Raw genomic sequence first — 27509 nt, 5'->3', positions numbered from 1 at the left:
GATGTCCTAAGGTTACCACTATTCCAATTTTAGAAATTTTAATTGGACTCTTTTTACTTTTAAAGAACTTTTTTAACTGGAAGGCTAAGTAGCCTCAAAAGAAAGGTCTGGTCGTCAACAGTTTGTTCTAGAACAAGAAAGAAAATGGTGATCGTCTAAAGAATTTTTAAAAACGACTGTGTCTTTTAATTTATACAAAAAAATAACTTAAATAATTGAAAATTCATATAATAATTTATAAAAAAATCCAAAACACATTCACCTTACCTACAGCAACTTTTTTATCTTCATTGCTTTCCCTCATTTGTTTGCTTTTCTGCTTCTTTTCCTTCATTTCTTGTTTGCGCTTTCTAGCAACATATGGATTGTACTGATAGTCTGCCAATAAGAAAGTTAATTAATTACCTAATTTAACCAAATATACTAGGATACAAGGATAATATATACTTACCTGGATATTTTCGACGATGTTCAAATTTGCACTTCTCGGCTTTCTCGAAGTATTCTTCCTTCTGCTTTTTTGAAAGCACCCTCCAAGCGTTTCCCAAGCGGATGCTGATCATTTGGCTGGTTTCCGTTGGGTTTTGTTCTGAGAACTTCTTCCTATAATCTTGAGCAAATAAGATATAAGCATTGGGAGGTTGTGGGATCTTCACAGGTCGACTTGTCAAACAGTCTTCAGAAACAACATCAATTTCTAATGAGTCTTCTATAAATAAAATTATCATCCAATTTAAATGTTTAATTACTACAGCAAGAGTGGTCTGATGCATACTCCGAAACGCTCTGAGTATGCGTAAGATCACTTATTATATCAAAACTTCTTGGATGCATATTATGGTAAATGTTCCCCTCCTGAGACCATGGCAGCTCTTTGTTCCACCTGCAAGATTCTATGAATTGATAATTTAATGTTTTCTTTCATAATACGAGTATACAAAAGAACGTGGAAGATGGAACTTTCTGCACCACAATCTAAATTTACTATGTTGAGCTTAAGGACAATACAAAGGCTCGTTTTATGATGATTTATAAGCAGTTCCGTGTAGAGAGTTGGTATGGAGCCTGGGGTGAAGCCTCTTCACTGGCTCCTTTAGCCATTTTTTTTTCTTTTTTTGAAACAACGAAATAGTAAAATATTTATGTATTAATAAAAAAACAGTCTTATATATTTTATTTTTTATTAGTAAAAATAACATTAATTTTATAGGAATAGGAACAATTTCGATTTCCTAAATTTTCTTTGGATCGAGAAAAAAATCCCCAGCTTTCCTTCCTCTTTAGCCCCTGTAATTTTATAAGGATGCAATTGAATAATAGAGATCCGATTGATACATTAAATAAGCAAGAGACGAGAAAATTGACATCCAGGCGTTAAGTGTGTACGAATATCGCTATAATTACTAGCGCTTTCGACGAAACTATTTTCGTCTTCGTCAGGTAGATAAAAACGGTTAAAATCCTTTTTCGAACCAAAAATTTTAAATGAAAAAAACCGCTTTAGAACTTTGGAACAAAATGAACGATGGAACTGAGCGAGAAGAAATTTAAACGTGAGCGCGTGGTGACGTAGCGCATGCGCTATAAATTACTGAGATGTGGAGCTAGAGGTGTTGTCTTAATCTGTTATATAAGTTGACCCACATAACAGGCAAATCAAGCGTGGGAGTGTTGCACGGATTTAGTGCAGCGGTAAGAAAGGCCTCCCAAATAAACACGATGCTCCTGTTATTACAATGCCTGAGCATCACCACCTGGTCCCATAGCGGGGTGTATAGGTGCTGTAACACCATTCTTGCTAGTTCAGTATCTCCTTTGCCTGCCCTGATGGAAAGTTGGTGCTCGGAAATACGACAAGCCAACATTCTAGTTGTCGCACCAACGTAGTGGGTGCGAATACCGGATGCAGTATTTTCCAATGGGATAGAGTAAACTCCAGACCTCTCTAGTACGGAGGTAGCATCCCTGTCATTGCACAGTAGCCTCCTAAGATTTGGCCGTGGGGAGACTGGTAGAAAGAGCGCGATGTTGCCTAAAAACAACACTCCCACGCTTGATTTGCCTGTTATGTGGGTCAACTTATATAACAGATTAAGACAACACCTCTAGCTCCACATCTCAGTAATTTATAGCGCATGCGCTACGTCACCACGCGCTCACGTTTAAATTTCTTCTCGCTCAGTTCCATCGTTCATTTTGTTCCAAAGTTCTAAAGCGTTTTTTTTCATTTAAAATTTTTGGTTCGAAAAAGGATTTTAACCGTTTTTATCTACCTGACGAAGACGAAAATAGTTTCGTCGAAAGCGCTAGTAATTATAGCGATATTCGTACACACTTAACGCCTGGATGTCAATTTTCTCGTCTCTTGCTTATTCAGAGATCGGCGTGAAGTCCTCCATTGTTACAATTTACTGATACATTAAATTCATAACATATTAAATTTATACACTAGAAAACATTTATAACGTATAACTTATCGATTATTATAATAACAATTTTAACATTATATAAAAGAAAAAATTCGTTGAAATTCAAATATGTAACGAACAATTATTTCGCAATTAAGAATAATAATAAAATTTCGTTTAGAAATTTCAAAATATACTACAACACAATTTATGAAGATCCTTGGAATCCACAAATGTGAGCTCTTCTTTGGATCTCGAACTACTAATAATTACGGATCGTAACGAATATCCACGATGAAATTCACAAAATTCTTAAAACTCTTTCATAGATCCCAATATATTGTTATAAATTCAACGAACTTCCATGGAATCCACAGACGAATTCTTTGGATTCAATCGTGTAATCCATAGTTTTAAATGAAAATTTTGAAGTTTTCTAGTTGTTACACCCGACGAAACGATGGAAAATAATGCTACTATATTCTAATCGAATGTAATAAATCATATTTAAGTTAAAACAATCTAAACATTGTGGGACGAAAGGTGGCATTTTGTTACAGGCGAGTGAAAGCATGGATTTCGTGACGTATACAGATTAAAAAGTTTATAAATAAGGAATGTGCAATAAAATCAATAACTTACCGTCAATAACTAATGCTTCTTTATCGCCTTCCTTCTTAGAAGAAAACGAATGTTTGTTATGTCGGTAGAATCGAATCTGTTAAAATTCGAATTTTTCAATTTCACTTTCGAACCCTTCGTCACGCGCGCGCTCAGTCAAATCGAAATCACGCGCGCTCGGTCAATTCGGCACCAATTTAAAAAATTAATTAATAAAAATTTAACATCGAAAAACGGGTACTTATACTTAATCCAGTTTAATAATATGTTTGTAGTCGAATTCAGTCAAAAAATTTTAATCTTATTATCATTTATTGAAGATTTGGTTAATGTTACCTACGGTAGCGAACTCGGCGACGGGGAAATTTTTCTACCCTACAGTCTAGACGGCGACAGGGATTTTTCCCCACCCCTACATTACACGCGGCGACGGGGAATTTTTCTTTCTACCTTACATTTAGACGGCGAAGGGGAGATTATTTCTACCCTACGTTCTACGCTTACAATTCTAAAAAATACAAATTAAAAAAAAATAGGATAACTTACTTTGTTTCTGAGCTTTTCCCATTTTTCCACGTTTCCCGTCGACGGAACTGGACTCTCCGGTACGTGACGATGCTCTTTTTCCCCCTTTCGTTTTAACACTTTTCTCTCTCTCTTTTTTTCACCTTTGTCTTGTGTTTTATTTTGCTTTTTTGTCTTTCTTGCTGACATTAGGTGCGGGAGCAGCCGGAATAGTCTCTGGTTCTTTCCAACTAGGTATTTTTCCGTGATCGGGATGTATTCGATCAGTGTATGCCTGCCTTTTTAGAAACACCCGAGGAAACTGCCGAAATACTCGTCGTGCACTCTAAACCAAGACAGTGCCGTATGAATGTCAAAAGATTCGCCCATGACATACTGCCACATTTCCTTTGAACGTACAGTACTTTCGAGAGCCGAACTATTCCGCCAGCATTTTCGGCAACGCATCACGCATGATTTCCGGTCACTGCGATAACTCGATTTGCATGTTTGACCACATTTCTGGCAAAGTTCCTCGGTGTGTTGGAGGCCCAGTTTTACGGCAAATTTCGGTCCGCCATCAATTCTTTCGTCTAATCCTAATTCGGAAGACTCTGCTTCTATTAACTGATAAAAACGTCGCCCAGTACAATCTTTCCAAAATTCGTCCGACTGCAAATCGCAACTCGACATGACAAACTTGTGAAATATCTATTCCAAAAATTGCAGAATACGCTTAGCAAATTTGTCAATAAATTTATTCCAAGCGCTTAAATTCACAATGTAAATTAAAATTATTATTAATTACCTTATAGTAGAAAAATTCCAAAAGTAACAAAAACTCAAGAAAATTTTTTTGTACGACAACACGCCTACTCCACTCTCGGGGAAAAATTTGCATACTTCCGATCAATCGCGATGGTTAATGTTACCCTAGGATTCAAAATGGGGAAATTTTTCCCTACTTCGGAGACTGCGACGGGGAAATAATTTTCCCCTGCATTCAAGATAACCGCGGATCCGGCCGCCATCTTGAATTTCTCTGCAGACTCCGCGGATTTTTTAACCGAAATAAACAATAAAAAACAACAAAAAGAGGAGTTTTTTACTCACTTTTCGATTGTTCGATATTCTGAGTATGATCTCCTGTTTGGGGGTCGACGGAATTTTTCGAATGGTTGACTGTTCTATGTTCGACCGCTACTCCTTCTATGTCGTCAATGTGCATATATCCTTTCCATTAGTCCGTTATTATCGTACTGCCGGAATTCACGTATTTACAAACGATCCAATTCACAGTGTTTTCTGATCTGTCGTTCACCTGACATATGAAGCATTTCTTATCTTCATCGCAATGAATGCAAACGGACTCGGTCGGCTGTATGCTTAATTTTACAGCAAATTTCGATGCGTTATCGATACGGGGAGGCAAACCAAGCTCCGAAAAGTCGTCTTCCATTTACTTGTAGAAATCACGAAAAGTGCATCTCAACCAAAATTCGTCGTTGCAACTCAAATCGGCAAAACTAGTCGTTATCGAACAATTGGCAATAAACTAAACGCGGGGAAATAAGGAGAGGATAAAAACACGGTCTTTCCTTAATTTCTGATTACTTGGTTCTCTAACTTTTAGGATTAAATTGTAAAAACAGAAATAAAAATACTTACTAATACTGGAGGAATTATTAACAATACATATTCAGAGATAGCAATTTGTGTGCAAATGAAATATCGTTACGAAAAAAAAAAAACACAGCAATTAATCCAATATGTATTTCGTCGCAACACAGCAGTAAACGATTCCAACAGGAAACTAATCGATTTGCATAAAATTGCCCAGAAATGAACAGAATTCACCTCGCAGATCATGCATTTGCATATTCGTTCGTAACACCCCTACGAATTTCCCGCCGATTTTACTCTCGCACGACGTCACAAAAAGGCTCCCTCTACCGTCGCAAATTTACACACTACCGTCTCCGTTTCGAGGTTACAGGATACTGGGCAACGTCGAACGCAGGGTAGAAACCGAACAGGGAAAAAATCCCCACGTCGTCGACGTCTCGACTCTAGGGAAAAATTTTTTCTCCGTCGCAGTCTCCGAAGTAGGGAAAAATTTCCCCAGCCGCCATTTTTGATCCTAAGGTAACATTAACCATCACGATTCTACGGATCAAAGCGCCCTCTACGGATTTCATTAATTGATAACGAAATCCCGACAAATTCCCCGTCGCCATCTTGAATGTAGGGGGAAAAAAATTTCCCCATCGCAGTCTAGAATTTCCCCGTCGCCCTCTAAAATTTCCCTGTTGCCGAGTTCGCTACCATAGGTAACATTAACCGAAGATTTTAATTTTTTAATATTAGAAGGTAATTAGCATAAATTACAACGTGTCGTGTTTCATCTTCGCTCCCGTTCAAGTTTATTGCTCTAGACACGCGCCGATGTTTGTTTTTACTTCTACTGGTGATTAGGCTATTATTTCAACCTCGTCCGTTTTGGTTACAGAAGATGGGGAGGCGGGCGTCACGTGATCGCTTACCTCACATTTTACCACAGAAATTACCTTACCTTGAAAGTTTTATTTTTTTCCTCGATTTTAATTATCACTAACTATTTTTTTTTTTTTTTTTTTGATGGATTCTCATATTTATGTGTGTTATGAAGTTGCAGATATTTTTTTTATTATGTTTTACACATTTTTGTTTTTTTCTTAGATTTTTATATATAAAATATACGAAAATTCACATATTTATTAAAAGTTATCAGAAATGCTAAACTATAAGTACAGTGTGTTTTACAAACTATTGCGAACAGATATAGTCAATTATTTTCTAAACATATTTGTTATTTTAATTTTTATAAATTATTTAAATTGATGCAACGCGACGCGCTCAGAATCAATTAATTACTGTCGAGGGTTATTTAAGATGGCGGCGGGACTCGATTCAATGACTTCTTCATTTCAGGTGTTAATTAGAGAGTGTTATTTTAATGTAATTTTAGATAGTGTATGTTTATTATAATTAATAAATCTATATAGGAATAATATATATTAATTACTGGCTGTATTTAAAAAATAAAAAATGAGACAAAAATATAATAGAAAAAGATATGCTTATACAATACCAAAATGTTATACACCTATTCTACTTTTAACACAAGAATTATTTAAATAATAATTAAGATAAACAGCATAAATTGGTAATACAAAAAAATTATATTATATATCATTTATTTATACATTTAAATATTATTCATTTCTATTATTCGTTTATACATTTTACATTATACAATGCTAAAATTTTATGTACATATTGTATTGCAAGAATTATAATTAACGTGTGCAAAAAAAGTTAATTTTTTATTTTCTGGGTTAGGCATAAGGGGTTGCTTTCAGTGACTTGCAAACAGTACCTTTTAGATGCAGTATTCAACAAATGAACAACTTTTATTGATATATATATCAATAAATATCGTTCATTTGTTGGACACTCTATTCAAAAGGTCCTGTTTGCAAGTCACTGAAAGCAACCCCTTATGCCTAACCCAGAAAATAAAAGGAATACAGAAAAATAGGTAATATAAAAAATGAATACGTTCATGTAGTGTTAACTTTCTAATTCTATTGTTCTTTCTGAACTTTCTATACATGACTTACATAAAGTATGTGAGTGCTCACCACAAATGTATTTATTACATCGAAAACATTTATTTGTCGTCTTTCTGCCCTTTTTATAACCGCAATCAGAACAGGATGATCGCTTCCGTGATGTTGATGCTGCAGATGTGGATGCCGCAGATGTGGATGCTACTGATGTTGATGCCGGTGATGTCCCTGTTGATGCTGTTGTTGATTCTGATTCCGATTCTGATGTTTCATGTTGCAACTTAGAGAATTGAAGGGCTGCCGTTCTAATGTTTCTGGGTAAATTTTCTTTTTGTGCACGTAATTTTAATTGCGGAGTCATTAGTTCGATCGATAGCAGTTTCATGAAGTGTCTTCTGCGTTGATTTTGTGGAAGTTTATTATTCAGATAATAAATGACATGAGAATTTACGGCCGAAATATTTAGCAAACTATAAAAAATAACAAGGGGCCAGCGTCGGCAGTATCTTGCGCAATTATAACGTGACGCCAGTTTATCAACAACGTCGACGCCTCCCTTTGTAAGATTGTAAAACGTTACGATTTCGGGTTTGTTTTTTTCCTCGGTTGAAGAATCAATGCTATTGTTGTGGTGTAAAGTTGATAGTAAGAGAGTTACTTTATTTCTTTTGGGAGAATATGAAACTAAAGTACACTTTTTTTGGAATCCAAACATGCTACTGAATACAGTTCTGTTTCTCGAACTAATGAACTCTGGCGGTATTTCTCTTTTATTTTTTTTTTAAAGTACCGACTGACGTCAGCTTTATGTCTAATAATTTTAATGCAAGTTCGTAACTCGTAAACCAATTATCAAATGTTATATTCCTTCCAGAGCCTGCTACGGGTTTACATAATCTTAACACAACATCTTTAGGAGAATTACTTGTGAAATATTGGCCCTGCGGTTGCATTCCCGCATATACTTCTAAGTTGCTACTATAAAAAGTCCTTGAATCTGTCAAGGCAAAAATTTTTATCCCATATTTTGACGGCTTGCTTGGAATATATTGCCGGAATTGGCATCTGCCCTTAAATGCCTCCAACATCTCGTCTATAGTTAAATACTCCGATGGGCAATAATTCTTTTGGCAATTAGTAACAAATTTCTCAAAAAAATCTCGCACCGCAGCGAGTTTGTCAGTATTACGACGGTCATTTCTAGTAGCTTTATCGTCAAATCTTAACGCTCTTATTAGAAAACTAAATCTTTTCTCTGACATCACAGGTTTTATAATTTCTATTCCGAAACCATCGGAGGTCCAAATATCTCGTAAATTTACTGTATTTAATTTCATCACCGCACATGCAAACAATATTCCTATAAAAGCTTTTATTTCACAAATATTTGTTGAGATGGCATCACGCTCGCGGCTATATTTTTCTTTTATTCTCTCTATATACTTATATTTAAATTGCAATATTGTCGTGTAAGTTCCGCCGAAATGGGGGGGGGGAGTTTTTATTCCCAACCGTCGGATGGCTAAGGGCTTTTCGCATGTGGGTGGCGGTTTTGAGGAGGCAGAAAAACAAGCGTTTCACATAGAAACCGTTTATTTTAGTCGAAAATGCTTACATAAATTTAGCAATGGTCCTTGAGTTCAGAGCTTTAGGTTGTTTTCGGTTTCGGTCTGGTCCTACGCTGGAGGGGCCCCGTAGCAACGTCGAGTTAAAAGTTCGAAATTCTGAAGAGACAGTGCGCACAAGATGAACGGAAACACCACTATTGGAGGTAAATGAACACAACAGGTAGTCTAGCGGAAGCTCTTCTGTCCTTGACATCGGAGGCTTTATAATTTTCTCGGGATCGAATCATCGCTAATTGGCTAACTCTTTTCCTCCTCGCTTCTCAATTGGTATCCCACCTGTCTCCAGGTGTAAATGGAGCTTCGTTAGGTCGCAGGAAAGGTCGGCAAGAGAAGATTTATCCGACACCGTCTTTTAGGCTATGATCGCGTTTAATTGTTGACTATGACACCTACGCTCATTTTGATATTTTTTTTTTCTTTCTAGTTTCGTTTTGCTTTCTAAACTGCGTCTTAAATTTTTAATATTTTTCTTTCTAAATTTTCTTTACCTAAAAATTTGTTTTTCCCGTTACTCTTTATGAGCGTCGACATCAAAGCCGGTGTCGCCGACTCGACACTTATAAAAGTTATAATTTTGCGGTTTGACTTAACAAACTTGTACATTTCCCTTCTGGGGGGCTATTTCCGGGCCTCACAGTCGAAAATACAAATATCATCAAAAAATAACTTCCAGCATTCCGAAGGTGTTTTGACGAACTTTGCTCTTCCATTTGGGCCAGGCAAATGAGTTTTAATATTTTCTTTTCCTCTCCTCTGAGTTTGAAGGGGCATTTCTTTATTCCACCTAGTTACACGGTCTTTACCCATAAAAAATGAACCAGAAGTACTAACCTCGTCTAGGTCTGAACAAGATTGTTCAGATTCAGAGTCCGATTCTCGCTGCTTCAAAATATCATCCTCTTCCTCCGAAGAAAAAACATTATCATCATCTTCAATCATCTCTGTTATCTCCGAAGATGAAAGCAAATAAAAATTACTTTTATCCATAGCGCTGTTTTAACACAATCGTAAAAAAGAAGAACTATACTCGAAACCAACAACAGCAACAAAAACAATGACGAGCTAATGCGAAAAAACTGCACTTATATAGTATCAGAGTAAAAAGTCACGTGACAGAGAAGGGAGAGGACTAAAATTTACCAAATATGGAAATATGTGAATAGGGTTCCTTATTTGGTAAATTTTTTGTAAGCTCCCTTTTCTGTCACGTGACTCAATAATTACTGCCCTAGACCAAGCCTAACCTTGTTTGGGAATCGAAGTTTTAATTCAAAAAAATACAATTTGACAGGAGATTGATTTATTTTATTTATTTGTAGTTTGGTATCATCTTACGAAGTTTTATGACAGTAGTTCCAATAAAATTTTTATTTATTTAAGTAATAATAATTATTATTTTACCTATCATTCAGTGTTTTTACGGCAAAAATTGAAAATTTTAAAACATTCCATTTCTGGATTCATCTGAAGACAGGTACTAGAGTTATACCATTTATTTGAAAGTCTATTTAGATTCTTAGAACAATAATACATATTTGAAAAGACGGCAAACAAAAAAAAAAACCCTCATAAAACCCATATGATCTATAAGTATTAAACCAACAGCAATAAAAGAATATTCCAATTCATGAAAGACAAAATATAGGGGAAAAAATGTATTTTATAAAACTTAACATTTTCGATGCTACATTTTTATGTGCATAGTTCATATGTATTTTACAAGCGATTTTTTATATCGTCTATTGAAATGTGTACTATTGTACATGTGAGATTCCAGACAGGGTCCAAATACCTCGCAAAACGTAAGAGAAATAGAAAAATTTCTCTAGAAAAAGGACTGTGTAACATCAATATGTCGTGAAGGTACGAAATAAACAACGTAAGTCGCAGGTGTGACTTGATCATAGGTGTTAAATGTCAAACAGAAAGATTGAACTTCGACTTGGACGCTTGTATCAACGACAAAATTTATATAAAACGCAAAAACAGCATGGCCGGGGAGAAGAAAAAACAATCGCGTGATGGTCATAAAAATGTCATTACATCCTCGATTTCTCTACTATCTAACAGAATAAAATACTCGTTGGTGTAATAAAAAATGAAATTTTTATTATATTTTCTGTAATTTGATTTGTAAATGCAAAAATTAAACTTAAAAAACATCAACTCACTATAAATAATTTTATTTATTGACATCAGATTTGTTAAATTTCACGAAATTGTATTATTTTTAACCTCAGAGTAGTAAAGCTTGTTTTTTCTAGCAAAAATAATAGACTCGCTAGTCCTCAACTGTCAAAAAGAAGAAACTACTAATCGCTTTATTACTTTGTTTTCAAAAACTCCCCTTTCTATCAGCTGATAGTAAAATGGCTAACAAATTGTTTACTTTCACTTAGAAAAATGTGATGATGTCATAAAACTTTATAAAAACATTTAAAAATACCAATGGAAAAATTTAAATTATTTCTGATCAAATTTCAGTTTTTTGAGAAGTTATTCGCTTTAAAACAACGCAACTATAAGCGAAGAAGCGCACGCGCGCGCCACCGCTGCGGCTATTTTTAGTAACAAGCGACTGGCGGGAAATTTGAAAATTGAAATCCGAGATCACGCGCGCCATAGTGCCGATTTGACACCAATAATTAAATAAAAATAACGGAACGCTTTAAGCAAAAAATGAATAGCGCATCGTAAAATTGTATCAACGACAAAATTTATATAAAACGCAAAAACAGCATGGCCGGGAAGAAGAAAAAACAATTTCAGATTTTTCGGACAATTAGAATTTTTACACGAACTAATTAAAAATCGATTGGTGCCGAATCGGCACTAGGCGCGTGACGAAGGGTTAGGTATCTTACTTTAATATAAAGTATAATACTATACTTTACATTAAATTTTATTCTGTGCTTTTAATCCACAAACAATATTATAACATTTATTCTCTTTATTAAATCTGTTATACTACTGTTTCTGTAATTGTGTTTAATAATTTACATAATGTTGTTATACAACCTTTCAAAAAAGTACAACTTTACAACAAACACACTATAGTCTAGTACTGATCTGAGAACCAGTTTAATTTGTTTATTTATCTTTGCTGGTAACCCTCGATGTTAAACGTATGCGCCATTTTTTCAACAAATTTCCCGTGAGTCAATGCATGACGTTGTGAACGAGCGCCGCAAGGTCTTTTACTTGGACTTAAAACGTCAAACGCGTACTTCTGCTTGCCGTACAAGTTTAACGTTTATACTTGCGCCTCAACTTATAAAAATTCTCGCATTAAAAAAAATTAGTTCTCAGCTTATTGAAATCCAATATCAGATTAGTGCTATTTAAACTATGTTGTATTTCATGATAATGTTGACAAAACAGAAATTTTAATCCAGTGGCGTGCCCTCATTGGAAGCGGTGGAAGCGCCTCTTCCACCTTTCAATGATCTTCCCTTGTAGTTTCTAAAATATAAATTTTCATATTTTAACGTACTTTGAATTAATTAAAATTAATATTTTATTATAACTGCATTATGTATCTTATTACAAATTTCTATACTACATGTGAAAAAAACGATAAGATTGCTATTGTATATTCGAATATCAGTGGCGGAATGGAAGCGCTTACGAGACAGCTTCCACGGTGAGAATAACTGAATGGTGTAAAGCACTGTTGCCACGCCGATTAGCTTGCCATCGGTAGATTCCTTAGGCAATTTTCGGTAGATCGACTTTTTGTGGCAGAAAAAGGGTTGCACATAAACAATAACGTGTTTTTTTGTCATTTATTCTATTATAAACTATAAAACAATAAAAAACAAAAACTAACACAGAACACTTACGTAAAAAAATAATAATTTACTAATGTGAATGTACTGTATGTCTCTTTAATCCGAATGAATAAATCCGGTAGACTTCCTTACAGCTATCAGGTTAGGTACTCCTTTATTGGAAGCTAGCAGATATATCCGGCATTGTCCGGCCAAAAAGTAAAAACGATAGGCTTAAACGTTAAAATTATAACTATATTAAGAGTTTGGTTGCACCAGTATAAAAACAGTGCATATATATATATATTCTGCTACTAGATGGCGCTAATAGCTAAAGTAGTCAAGATGTGAATCGAAACGATAAGAACGGACGGTGTTAAATGTTTATCGTCCTTTCTCTATAAAATTTTATGGACAAAGTAGGTTAAAGACCAAATCTTTCAACAATATGTAAATAGCTGATTAATTTAGAGAAGACGACGTGCATATTTAATAAAACACCAACGACAAGACCGAAGAATTTTAGACGAGGAGGGAAGAGAAAGGTGGTGGAGCATACTTACCTGGCACCGGGGATAGCCGTGGTCCAGATGGCGGCTCCCCCAGGGTGAGGCTTGACCATTGCACTTGGGTCTAGCTGACCCCTGCCACTACCCCAAACTGGGGCAGATGGGGTGTGTAATTTGTGGTAGCTGGGGACTGCGTTCGCGCTCTCCCCTTTTAAATAACCAAAGAATAGTGATATTTATTTATTGGAAATTACAAATGCATTTCGGGCATATGTAGCGTTTATCTACACGCGCGTTTTTTGTAAATTAACTAAGTTTTTGTTATATTTATTCTTAATATTTCTGTAGCATTACACTGAAGAGGGGCTTAATCGCTACATAGTTTCGAAATGCATTTGTAATTTCCAGTAAAGGAGTACCTAACCTGGGGACCTATTCTGAGTAGTATGGTTAAGCTAACGAATACGATAAAAACCAGTTTCTATCGGAACCATGTGATTCGCGTTTAATCAATCGTGAAAATGCTATTCCGAGCCGTACGTTCCGTTTTCGGTTCCGATAGGCCACGAACACACATACGTAAGATTGTGTGGCAGAAAACTGAATCAGAAATCAGCTTTCAGTTCAGTTTCTGTTTTACGCTTTTATGCCAGAACACACATACGTAAAAATTCTGACCGAATAGGAAATACCACTGCCACCAACAGTGCTAATTTTATTAACTTTTTCTTGTCATATATTTATTCCTTTGTACCTTCCATTTTTTCGCTTCCTCTGCTATAATATAGAAAATTTAAATTAATACACTTGTACTCCGAATTTAAATAAAGAACGTGCGTGTAATCTAAATACTAAGCCTATAAATCAATTCTACTAGACCTACCTGTTGTTTGAAATTTTGCACCTATAGCCATTCACAGAGTCGTAACTAGGATTTTGGACGCCTATGGCCAAGAATAAAAATGGCGCCTTTTAAATTTTTATTATTAAAAAAAATAATTTTATTTGAAAAAAATGCTATTGTAAAAATATTATCTAATGACATTCAAAATACTATATAAATATAAATATAAAAATTTATTTGTGTTATTAATTTTGAATACATATTATTCCGAAACCTTCTCGTTGGCACCTTTATTAAATCGGCGCCTATGGCGGGGGCCACATTGGCCATACCCTAGTTACGGCTCTGGCCATCCATAAACGTTGTTTAAATATAGTAGCTTTATACATGACACTGATGTGGTCGAATGGATTCAATAAACTCCTCTATTTCATTTATTATTTGTTTTTTCGAGACCGTCACAATTGTAGGGTTAACCCTCATTGCCGCCATTGTTAGAATAAAAAGCACGTGTCTACTTTGACGTCACAGAAAAGACTTCTCTTTATTGGAGGAATTTTGGCGTAAAAATTTTACGCGTAAAAAGTAGAGACATGCTCTACTCTATTTTCAGTTCTGTTTCAGCCAAAATTTCAGAAAAATTTTTACGCTTTCTGTTTTACGCTAGATTTTACGCCGAATTTTAAGCATGTGTGTTCCTGGCCATAGCCACGTGCGATAACTAAGTTTTTGTTATCGGTCACTCTCGAGCTGCCGTTAGGAACGTAACGAAAGTGAAAACAACATGGCGTCTTTTGGTGTAAGAATGATTTTACTTCACGAGCAATTGGAGACAGAATTAATAAGCTATGTTATTGTATTGCTTAAAAATAATTACTTTAACTGTTTACGAATATTGTATGAATAATGTAATTGCCTTCTTGTTAAAATTTAAAGTAAGTAACTATAGCATGAACATTATTTCTGAAATAGGTTTTATTCGCATAAGTATAAATTAAAATGATAGCTTTGAATATAAATATATAAATTTATGACTATCAGTTAGGCCAGGAACACACATGCGTAAAATTCAGCGTAAAATCTAGTATAAAACAGAAAACGTAAAAATTTTTCTGAAATTTTGGATGAAACAGAACTGAAAATAGAGTAGAGCATGTCTCTACTTTTTACGCCGTAAAATTTTTACGCCAAAATTCCTCCAATAAAATGAAGTCTTTTCTGTGACGTCATAGTAGACACGTGCTTTTTATTCTAACAATGGCGGCAACAAGGGTTAACCCTAAAATTGTGACGGTCTCGAAAAAAATAAATGAAATACAGTGGTTTATCGAATCCGTTCGACCACATCAGTGTCATGCATAAAGACACTGTATTTAAACAACGTTTATGGATGGCTGTAAGTGCAAAATTTCAAACAACAGGTAGGTCTTGTAAAATCGATATATAGGCCTAGTATTTAGATCACACGTTCTTTATTTGAATTCGGAATATAAGTCTATTAATTTAAATTTTCTATATTATAGCAGAGGAAGCGGAGAAAAAATGGAAGGTACAAAGGGATTAATTTTTTCCTCTCATAGATATGAGAGGAAAAAATTAATAAAATTAATAAACTGTTAGTGGCAGTGGCGTTTCCTATTCGGCCAGAATTTTTACGTATGTGTGTTCTGGCATAAAAGCGTAAAACAGAAACTGAACTGAAAGCTGATTTCTGATTCAGTTTTCTGCCAAACAATTTTACGCATGTGTGTTCCTGGCCTTACTTTTCGCCATCTTTCTGGATGTTTTTGTGAGCCGACTCCATCGCAATTCAGACGGTCGGCTATTTCTTGCCACAATTTCTGGCGATCTTTTACGGTAAAGGAAGCATCTAACTTCCCTGACATTAATTTCGGGTTGTCTTCCATAAAATTAACGAGCATCTCGGACTGGCGACTTGTAGTTCGCTGGCTTCGTTGTCCTTTCTTCGACATTTTTAAACAAAACTATTTCACTAGCGCTGATACACGACAAAGCTAAAACCACGTGCTTCGCTTAGAAAACGGCGAGTTGCAGTCACGTCACAAAAATACAATGTTAACTAAACTGTGATTGTTTAAAGCGTAATAGCTATCGATAGCATGGGACCCAGACGCATCTCAACCGGCTACTCGTAGCGAAACCCACTTAACGTGGAGCACAGAATAGCGATTTGTCTAAGGTTCGTTAACTGCCTTTCGCTAAGGGGACTTATCGAATATCCGGTGTATCACTCTCGTTGAGTTATCGGAAGAGCTCAGAATAGGTCCCCAGGTTAGGTACTCCTTTACTGGAAATTACAAATGCATTTCGAAACTATGTAGCGATTAAGCCCCTCTTCAGTGTAATGCTACAGAAATATTAAGAATAAATATAACAAAAACTTAGTTAATTTACAAAAAACGCGCGTGTAGATAAACGCTACATAGGCCCGAAATGCATTTGTAATTTCCAATAAATAAATATCACTATTCTTTGATTATTTAAAAGGGGAGAGCGCGAACGCAGTCCCCAGCTACCACAAATTACACACCCCATCTGCCCCAGTTTGGGGTAGTGGCAGGGGTCAGCTAGACCCAAGTGCAATGGTCAAGCCTCACCCTGGGGGAGCCGCCATCGGGACCACGGCTATCCCCGGTGCCAGGTAAGTATGCTCCACCACCTTTCTCTTCCCTCCTCGTCTAAAATTCTTCGGTCTTGTCGTTGGTGTTTTATTAAATATGCACGTCGTCTTCTCTAAATTAATCAGCTATTTACATATTGTTGAAAGATTTGGTCTTTAACCTACTTTGTCCATAAAATTTTATAGAGAAAGGACGATAAACATTTAACACCGTCCGTTCTTATCGTTTCGATTCACATCTTGACTACTTTAGCTATTAGCGCCATCTAGTAGCAGAATATATATTATATATGCACTGTTTTTATACTGGTGCAACCAAACTCTTAATATAGTTATAATTTTAACGTTTAAGCCTATCGTTTTTACTTTTTGGCCGGACAATGCCGGATATATCTGCTAGCTTCCAATAAAGAAGTACCTAACCTGATAGCTGTAAGGAAGTCTACCGGATTTATTCATTCGGATTAAAGAGACATACATTCACATTACGTATATACAGCTACCACATCTGACATTGAGAGTAATTTACTAATTAAGTAGGTACATTTTGTCTTATTTTTCTAACAAAAAATTATTTTTATTTTTCGGATATTAATAATAATAATTATTATTCAATATCTTCCGTTTTTATGTTGTTTAACACTCTATTTGTTATTTTTGAAATTAACTTATCTTTCACAGGAAAATCGTAACAGTAATTTTTTCCAACTAATTGTTTAGTGAGAAGTAAGCCAGTGATTGTTTCAGAGCTCAGTTTATTTCTTTGTTTTGTTTTTAACAGATTTATTGACGAAAATATTCTTTCTACATTAGCTGAAGAATGAGGCAGACACAAGATATTCTCAACAAAACGAGACAACACTGGAAAAGCAAGAGTTTCATTGCCCAGAGTAATAGTTTTAATATTTCGCCAGAAAACTTTGATTATAAAATTTGAAAATATTTCTTGATTATTTCTTAATAGTCTCCATTCGGAATCTAAACTTTGAAGTTCTCCATCAGTTATGAGATTAAGAAATAACAAAGCAACATCTATAATTGTATGTATAGTCCCACTTTTAACAACGGTTGGGTTCAAAAAACTAAATTTTTTTTATAGAGTTGTTTTTAAGAGGAAATCTAACAGTAATTTGGGTGCAACCTTCAATGTAAAAATCAAAACAACGTAGTCGAAAAAATTTAATCTGTTCATCTGTAAGGTTCAGTTGCGTCATTGAAGGGATGACTTTTGCTCCAAAATACATGTTTTCTATAGCTAAATAATTTCTTGGATTTTTAAAATTAATATTTTTGATTGGAGTGGTTGTAATATAATTTCTTTTAAGGAAGCAATCATAAATTGTTTTCAAAACGAGGCAAACATTATCATACAAAACATGCAATTTTGGGAACTCGGATTGCATTTCTACATTTAAATTATTGAATAGAGGCAACACATAATCCAAAAATTCTAGAAATAATTTTGAAACCGGATCATTCAATTTTCGCAAAATATTATTTGCAGCAAGGACATTATTACTGTTGACAACATTAGTAAAATATAGTTTTAAAGCAGCGTACTGTTCTAAGATTCGAATTACTACACCATGAACTGAAAGCCATCTGGTTTGCGATGGATGTAGAATTTTGTGAGTCTTAATATTGCAAAATTGCTGAATTTGGCTGAATTCAGAAACTCTTTTTGGGCTAGAATTAAAATAATTGTAAATATCGCGGCAGAGATCTTCGACATACCTAGGTAATTTGTGACAGGCATATGATGCGCACGAGTGAAATGCGCATATACTGTACATTTTATAATATATAAATTAGGTACATCATTTTTTAATAGTGTCATCAAAGAATGGTGACTTCCCATCATAACATTAGCTCCATCGGATGCAAATCCTATCAAATTGTTTTTGTAGGGAATATTACTGTTGTTAAACATTTCAGCAATGTGATTATATAAGGTAGTTGCATCAGAAGCGCTTAATTTAATAAGACCAAAAAAACTATCTTGAATAACGTCATCTTTTAAATACATTACAACTAAGTATAAGTGTTTTATTGTGCTCCGATCCGTTGATTCATTCACGATAAGGAAAAATTTTTTTATTTCGTAAATCTTCACAAACTTGAAGAAAACCCTCGTTACCAGTAACGTACTTCACAATGGCTGTTGTTTTGGTTCTGATGCATGCCAATCCTTGAGCAATTTTTGAGTCGGGAGAATGTTCATAATTAATTTCGGCAGATGCTCCATGAGCAAGAAAAGCAGGTTGTGCTCTGCTACGAATGCTGAAAGGCGTATTTCCCCTGAATAACAAATAAGAAGATAAGAAATTATAATTAGAGAAATTAGAGAACTTGAATTTTTTGAAATTTTTTGAAAAATTTCGGAAAAAATGCGACTAAAAAAGTCATAATTACGTAATGAATCAATTAGTCACAAAAACGTACCTTTTTTAATTGATGCCTCCAACTGTTTTTCCCTTGATCCGGATATAGCAAAAGTTTTCATCATTGAGACTTGTTTACTTGAGATTGTCTCCACTTTTTTCATATGAAATTTCCTTACACTATGTTTAAGTAAAGCGTCTTTTCCACTTGAAATTTTTACGTCTTTGCCACAAGACTTGCAAAGTGCAAATTGTCGCCCTTTTTTACTTTGGGTTAACCACCCTTTGAACTATGGTAGGGCTTTCCACTCGTATTTGTAGAATTGTTCATATTTCTTTTTTTTTTTTGGTAACACCGGTAGTACTAGAGCCTTCACCACCACTATCGTACTCTTGGTCACTCATTTTTGGATTTCGAATATTTTTTAAATCATTCACACCAACTCTTGCAACAGTTTACTCAACGAATTATAGAATGACGTCAAATGTTAATTAAGATTAATCATATTCGTTATTGTAAACCGCGCTTGAGTTAGGCGCCATCTGTTCATTTTCTTTGTATGTCCGAGCATCAAAAGACCGCTTGGGATCGAGTCTGTTTATAATTTGAAAGATAATCTTGTCAGTTGTATATACAAAAGGTAAATTGTTTACAAACTGGGTCTTTGTTTATTATCTGATAAATGTATACTTTATTCGTCAATTGTTCACGATTGCAGATGCCTTTTGTGTAGAATTCAAGTATGTAAGCTAATAATTGTTCTCGTAAATCTTATCTCGCCTTTTGATTCGTTCACGGTTAGAAGAAATCACCACACAAAATAATCTGTACTGCTGCTATCTACAGCCTCGGATGCTGAAATTTTTCGGAGATTTACAGAGTTTTGTCTGGTTCATTAAAAAAGTCTTCTTTTAATTATTGCGCGCTTAAAAAGAGTACATTTCTGGCGATTTCTGTTATAAGGTAACCAGTGATTATGTTACTACATAATAGAGGGCGCTAAACAGATCAGCAGAAATAACTTTGTATTGCAATAAAGTCTTTTACAATATATAAGAAATGAAGATACAAAAAAATGTTTTATTGGTAATTTTTAGGTACATTGAAAATAAAAATTTCTTTTTTGAATTATCGTCAATTTTTCGGTAGATTTGGTGCTTCAATCGGTAGATCGGTAGACCGGACCCAAAATCGGTAGATCTACCGAAAAATCGGTAGACGTGGCAACAGTGGTGTAAAGCAGCCAGCGGGCATTGGCGCATGCGCTTTACAGAGCACCAATCTCAGCCGGTTTAGCCCGGGGAAGCTACACACGTCTAACGCTTTCAACGATTCTATCCCTTAGCCACTGGGTAGGGAACGATCTGACTAAGTGAATTGTTTAAGATTTAAAAAGTAAAGAGTATTCAATGTTACTTTTATGTACGATTTTTTGCAAAGTTATATTTAATTATAATTTTCTTTTAATTATACTGTAATTATATTGACAGATTTTCAGACATAAAATCTTTAGAATTTTTATCACTTTTACATGTTAATAATTTTAATATTATGAAAAAAAATTTTTCCAAGCGTGTTTTAATTCTTTAAATTAAGTAAATTTTATGGGAAATTTTTTGATTTATCTAAATTACGTAGCGAATCGCAATATTTATATTCGTGTCCGGACTATATTGACAAGTAACTCTTAAACATAAAACATATTATAATTAATGTCGATCCTAACAAAGACGTACTAAAAGAATTATAAGATTTAATATCGTTAATTTTTATGGTACTATCTACCGGTGCGTCTGTTGAGCGCAGTTTTTCGACCACGAAGCAAATTCATACATTGGCCAGGAACACTCACTCGGTCAGAGGAAAAATTGTCGTCGCTAGCGTTGCTTTCGATAGAAAAAGAACTTTTAAATACATCGATGGAGTCGACGACGAGCGGTTTTTGTGATAAAGTAATTAACGACTTTGCGGAAAAAATCGCCGAATAGAGTTAGTTTATAAAAAATTAAAAAAACAAGTTTTTCTATTATTGTTTGTATCGTATCAATTTGTATTATGTATGTATTATTTGTATTTTAGAACTAAAATACATAAATTGTTTATTTTTGTCATTTCCAGTATTTGTTTAAGACTTGTATGGAAATGTGAGGTTCCGTACAGGTCTGACCCGTCACGAAAGACGCGAAAAAACGGTTAATTTAGAGAAAAATTTATTAGTTTCAAAAATCATAGGTAAAAGTCGTTTGTAGTCGGACACCCATTGTTTATATCAAACAGCGACGCAGAAGCCATAAATCGCGGAAGGAAGTCGTCCTATGATCGGTGGAAGATCGAATTCATCTTCGATTTTGACTTTTCTCCCGCTCCGGGTAAGAGTCTCGTTACGTTTAGTAACCAGGGACCAACCACTCGGAAAGCGTGATTGAGGGAGAATGACCAATCAAATGGACGAAAGAAAGAACGAAGATTGATATAATCCCCGACAATCGAGGACACTTCGCACTCGGTTAATGTTCCGAATAACCAAAACGCCGTGTGTCAACGCGCAAAAAAAAAAAAAAAAAAGTTTCTCGTCTATTGTGCCAACCTGTAACCCGTGCCACTTCGGACTTAGACCGTGTTCCCGACGCCAACAGAGGAAGTCTCCTCGTGCCCTACAGACTTGTCGACGCCACTGTCCCGGAGCCATCTTCGATCGACCATTAAAGAACTACATCGACGTCCAGGATGTCCGAACGGCAGATTGTCCTAAAGCAAACCATTTTGTACATAGTATATGTTTATTTTCTGTTTCTTTTTTGTCGGTTTTTGTCAGGTACGTCTCTTCTGCCACCACGCACGTACGAATGAACCCTAGGCCATTACTGACGCGTAATTAACTGATTGCCCCTGGAAGTCGGCTTCTTATAGAAACACAGCTTCCCTATCATCAAATGTCTCGGCACGCCACTGTTTTAATCCGAAAAATAGCATATTTTAGACAGAATAGTCATATACAACATACACTCTTCTTATGACGTCACGGTTCAGGTCTATTGGTATCTACGTAGATGGACATGTCGGAATGCCGCCGTATAGGGAGCAGTTGTCCCTAGAACGTAAATGAAGGATGAAAACAATAATAACTTCTTAACCAGTTTAAATCACAGTTTATGCATGTATTTTGAGTCTTGCGATTCTTATTTTCGGATCTGATTAAGGGATGAAACAGGTCTGTAAATTAAGCGGCCGGATGGCCGAGCGGTCAAGGTGTCATCCTACTGCTCTGGGGGACCTGGGTTCGAATCCCGATAGATCGAAAAATCCCCACGAATTTGGAGGTGGGTTGTCCGTTCGGATATGTCGGTCCCCGTCCCTCATCACCCGGCCTCTCTATTGTGGGGCTTGCTGAAATAGGCCCTCTTAGTGCCCACAGTGCGGAAAAAGTTTAAAAAAAGAAGAAAAAAAACAGGTATGTAAATTGTCCAGAAACGGTTTGTTTGGTGATAAAGTTATTGCTGGAAAAATACAAATGATATTTTTTTATTTTATCGTCAAATCTTAGGTTATTTATAAAAGAAAATTTTTTAAAAGTTAGGAACTTTTGGGCTAATTTTTAGAAAACTTTTGGCTAGAAAAGCTAAAAACATCTGGCAACCCTTGTTACGAGTATTCGACATGGAGAGGTATGGAGACGACGTAAGGATAATCGAAGGTCGCCGTTTTTTATAGTTTGCGTAAGTTTTAAAAGATCCCGGGAAGATCGAGCGTTCTACCTCCGAATAGTTAAATCTAGTGGCCACGGATAAACTGACGTTTCGCAACGTCGCCAGATCGAGATGCTGGATCCGTGCGGTCGACTACCGACCAACTTCCCCGTTTGGTGTTAAAAACACGTAGTAATTTCTTGTTTACATACGCGCCAAACGTCGCCGACGGTGGACGTGAATCTCCACACCCGAAAAATCGGGATATTTTTCTGGATAATTACATAGAATCCGCTTTCTGAGGCGGTTGGCGTACGTCTTGAATGACGGAAGCGACTTTCCCGTTGCGTTTTGTGGATGAAGTGGACGAAGACGACGAGAGACGTTCGTAATATTTAATGAAATTGGTACTCGTCTAATAAAGGGAAAAGTTATCTCCGGTCACTCCTCACTTTACTAACAAGTAAGTGCAAGTTAAGAGTCTGTTTTTGGTAAGAACACGGTGTCGACTGTTTGGGCAAAGACACTGCTGTGAAATTTGTAGAAACTTATCGAATGCTCGTGGAGTGCCGTGGCTAGTATTTACGGAAGTACTGGGTGCCCAGCATCTGGTGAAGAAATGTGGGGCGTCTGGAAAGTTCCCGTGCGGTGGAAGAGGTTTTCGGGTAAAGTTTTGACGGAGGTGGAGTTTTATGTGAGGCATCGCGACCACTCCGACGGCGGATGCCGGAAATGTCCCCTGGAGATCCGGCGGGCTGGATTCTTTGGAGGTCGGCAGAGGAGATTTTTGGAAACAGCAATCTGGAAGACCAGAACGTCTGTTGGCAGGAAGCAGAGAGGCCAGTGCTGCATGCAATGTAGTATGAGCGACATTGGTGTTGTTGTCAATCTCTCACAGAATGCCAAATTTTCGGATGCCTCAATAGAATGAATTGTGGGAATTATTACATCTGGTGGTGGTAATGCGAGCAAAGGATGCATGTCACTAATGCAAGATCCACGCTACGAGTGTTGCAGCTTGACATCAAGATGCGTAAAAAAAAAGGCTGAAACTTCGTCCAGCGAAGAGCATTGGCAAATCAGAATGATGTGCTATGGTGGTTATCATGTGTAGGAGTGTTTTGGGCAAAAGGCAGTTTTGGGCCACTCCTAAGACCATTTGTTGAAGAATCTGAAGAACTGTGAAGATGGACTCTTAAACAATTCCTTTATCGAGTTAGAAGAAATTCTTTGGTCTGTTGGTAAGCTTCTGTGTTGAGGTGGATCACTAGATCATTGCCACATCAAGGGAAGCCTCGTGGTTTGACAAATGGAAGAGAAGTTGGCAGTGATGGGATGTGTGGGTCGAAGGGAGTGAGGCAAGTTGGATGGAGACCGTTTGAAAAGAGTTGAGATGCTCCGAGATGCAGTTTGTGTGGAATCTGCCCCTTGATTGGTTTCAGTCCCTTGTTCTAAGTTTTTGTTTGGGCTCTTACCCATTTCTGGGGGTAATTTGACTAATTTGGAAGGGAAGATTGACTTCGATGTTTGGTTCCAAACTGAATTCCGACCCCAACCTGAGATGCCTGCTCTTAGAACTTGTGATTTAAATTGGTTCCTTTGTCATGTAAACTTATAATGAATCTATTTTGTCCTTTTACAAACCTGACAGAAAAAAAACCTCTGATGGCATATTATTTTAATCAATTTCTAGTTTATTCTTCAATAATATTAAACAGAAACATTTTGTACATTTATAATTATTTTATATTAGTAAACTTTTATTATAACTGAAAATTTTACATTAAAAATTTTCATGTTGATAATACATAAAAAAAAATTATGTGCAGTTGAAAAATCACGTGTGACAAAAAATAAGCTCGAACAGAGCCATTTCTGACCAATAATACTATTTCCGTCAATTCAGATTTCAAACTTTCCATCATTACTACAAACAACCTACTTCCACTTGTATCTAGCAGTGGTGCTCTTTGGCTCATTTCAATTGGTTTTTTGTGATTTTGTGAAAGTGGTTTTGCTTTTGTCTAAGAAAACATAATACACGTCACAATTGTTATGTAAAAATATTTTTTTTGTACTTGGTAAAAGCTGTAGCCAGGTTTGTACAGATGGATATGACAAGTTTCTTTTGTAACTTCTTTTCCAGTAGCTTTATTCCATTCGCGAATAAAGTTACTGGAATTCACCAAGTGATGCCCCTTGATTTTTTAAAAATTATTTCACAAAGAGGCTTGTGATCAGTTTTTGTTATAGTTGCTGGTCTTCCAGTTGATTTTTCTGGATGAATTTTACTGATATTTTGAAACAGTATCCCATACTGTGGAATTACTAATTTTTAATTTTTTTTGCATTATTTTTTTAAGGATTTGCCTTGTCTATAGAGGATGATAATTACTTTGTGTACAGTACATCAACACTTACAGCCTTACCAGGTGCCATTTTCATTAAACAAATACACCTCAATGTTAATATGGAAAAAATATGCAAATATCACATGTCAGCTCATTTACATTATTTAGGAACAGGTCATTTAATGTATTTTTCAAGGTATTATTTGTCAGAAATGACTCTGTCCAAGCTTATTTTTTTCCCGCATATGCTTTTTTCAACTGCTCGTAACTTTTTTTATGTATTATCAACATGAAAATTTTTAATGTAAAATCTTCAGTTATAATAGTAATTATAAGTGTACAAAATGTTTCTGTTTGATGTTATTGAAGGATAAGCAAGAGATTGATTAAAATAATGTGCTGTCTGAGGTTTCTTTTTTGTTGCTGTTGTAAAGTCTTTTTCGTAATAAACCAAATGATCGCTGTAATGAACTGGGCTTCTTTACTGCTACTATTAATAATTAAATACTGAATAGTTTGGTATTAGAGGTAGGTGTTAGGCACCATCTCTTATTAAATTTAATAATTAGAATTAAATTAATATTTATTAAATAATTTAGAAGATTCTGGAAGAAGGGAATTGACACGGAGAGGGATTGTTTATAGATATGGTCTTTTTCTTTTTTTTAATTCAAAAGTTTTGGTGAGATATTTGGACTTATTCTGGAACCTTACATTAATGCAGAATGGATTATCATACAATATACCATTTTTATATCAACTATTAAACACATTTATCAGTGTGTATGTAGACATGTACTAAACAAGAAATTCAAAAAGTTTAGCTACTTGATTTAGCAACTAGTTTTAGCTACTGAACAGTACTTGTGTAAATCAGACATTAGCTTTCTTGTCTGTCCGAGAAGTTGCAAGTTATATTGTTTATCACACTATGTAATGATTAGTAAACTTATAAAATTATTACAGGTTGTAAGTAGTATTTACCAAGTTTATAAAAAGAAATTGTGTAAGTATATAGGTGCCGCATAGGATCTAGAAGAGCTGCAGTGTGGTCACCATGGCTATATTATATATTATAGATATAATAAAATTACATTATAGAAATCAGAACATCAATATCCATTGCTTTTATATTGTGAACTCTCAGATTTTTCTACACATTTTTTTCTTCTGGTCACTACTAAATCAAATCCGATTGCTATTTTAACACACTCATTATACAGTACACAATTTGTTTTTTGACTGGTAATATGTCGTTTGGCATGTTGAGACTGGGAGGAAAAATAGAACAGTATATTGCTGCAGAACATGATATTGAAATCTTTACAAAAATCAGCCATCTTTAATACATGCAAAGATAATTAATTACATGCTGTTTTTGGTAAGACTTGCATACCCAGTACCAAAAGAAATCAAAAGTTGATTGTGAAATTTACAGAAGCTTTTTGTGGAAAGTAAGTTAATGCCTTTGTAACCAGATAATTGCAATTTGACAAGATCTGTGGGCTGCAGGAGTTATTGGACTGCACTTCAGAAATGCTGTAATGGTAAATGGTCTGCATTACCGTAGCGTGTTAACTGACTTTGTGTGGCCAAAAAATTGATGCAACTTGATCTTGAAGATGTTTCATGTTTCATGTACAAGTGATAAAACTCTTGCTGGATGTGTAATTTTTCAAAGGAAATGTTGATCAGCCATCAAACACACGATTTGACCACTTCAGACTTCTTGTGTGTACATGAAGGATAATAACACAGGTAATCCACAAACAGTTCTGGAGCTTAAAACATCCTAGCTGTTATTACAGAAATAGAACCTCAATTATGCAAAAATGTCATACAAAACTTCATCCAAATAATGCGTATCTGCTGGAGAAGTCTGAGTTGGTCATTTAACCGTTGTCATATTTCTTATGTAACGATTCACTTTCAATAACAGATACTTGAAAAAAGAAATAGAATTTTTTCATTTTTTTATGAAGTTACTCAAAAATCATGTTACTACCTATTATGACAACCTTTACAATGAAATTATCATCATATAAAAATGATTCCAATGTCAGAAACAGATTTTTGATGTTGTGCAATTTCTCTATCCACAAAAATTAAAATCAGTTTCACATTCTTTTCTCAGTTTATGTATGCTTTTAGATTATTTTAATTAAAACGTTAAATTTTACTGAATTCAAATACAGTAGAGCATCGATTATCCGACTTAATTGGGGACTGGGGTTGGTCGGATAACTGAAAAGTCGGATAACCGAAAAGTATGAAAAAATACATTATTAGTATAGTGTATTAGGCCTGGTTTAAATACTAGCCTCCCTTTCATGGTCAAGCCAGTGTTGCCAGCTAAAACATGCAAAAGTTTAACAAAAATAATATTAAAGTAGCCAAGACATAGCCAAATATTGTAGCACCACATCACTAGCGGACATTTGAATTTGTCGACTAGAACGCGGTCGGTTAACCGATAGGTCGGTTAATCGGGGGTCGGATAATTGATGCTCTACTGTATCTTTATTTTAAAATGTAATGCAAAATTATGTAATAA

General features: G+C 35.3%; 1 protein-coding gene and 2 non-coding genes across 3 annotated transcripts in view; 2 read left to right on the top strand and 1 right to left on the bottom strand.

The window, feature by feature from the left end:
• Positions 1–13097: 13097 nt before the first annotated feature.
• On the top strand, positions 13098–13262 carry LOC136984149 (U1 spliceosomal RNA). The gene has a single exon (XR_010882153.1). It is a non-coding gene; the product is annotated as a U1 spliceosomal RNA (small nuclear RNA).
• A 3138-nt stretch (positions 13263–16400) lies between these two features.
• Positions 16401–16565, bottom strand: LOC136984150 (U1 spliceosomal RNA). The gene has a single exon (XR_010882154.1). It is a non-coding gene; the product is annotated as a U1 spliceosomal RNA (small nuclear RNA).
• Positions 16566–22589: 6024 nt separating this feature from the next.
• LOC136984131 (meiosis regulator and mRNA stability factor 1-like) overlaps positions 22590–27509 on the top strand; it is a 129460-nt gene continuing 124540 nt past the window's right edge. Inside the window, 1 exon segment of the mRNA XM_067281066.1 lies at positions 22590–22634. The gene's annotated coding sequence lies outside the window, so the exon portion shown is untranslated.

Source organism: Centruroides vittatus, unplaced genomic scaffold, assembly GCF_030686945.1.
Source record: "Centruroides vittatus isolate TY-2023 unplaced genomic scaffold, ASM3068694v2 contig_904, whole genome shotgun sequence".
Taxonomy (NCBI): Eukaryota; Metazoa; Arthropoda; class Arachnida; order Scorpiones; family Buthidae; genus Centruroides; species Centruroides vittatus.
Note: the sequence above shows the minus strand (reverse complement) of the source record. Positions and strands in the feature narration are given on the sequence as shown.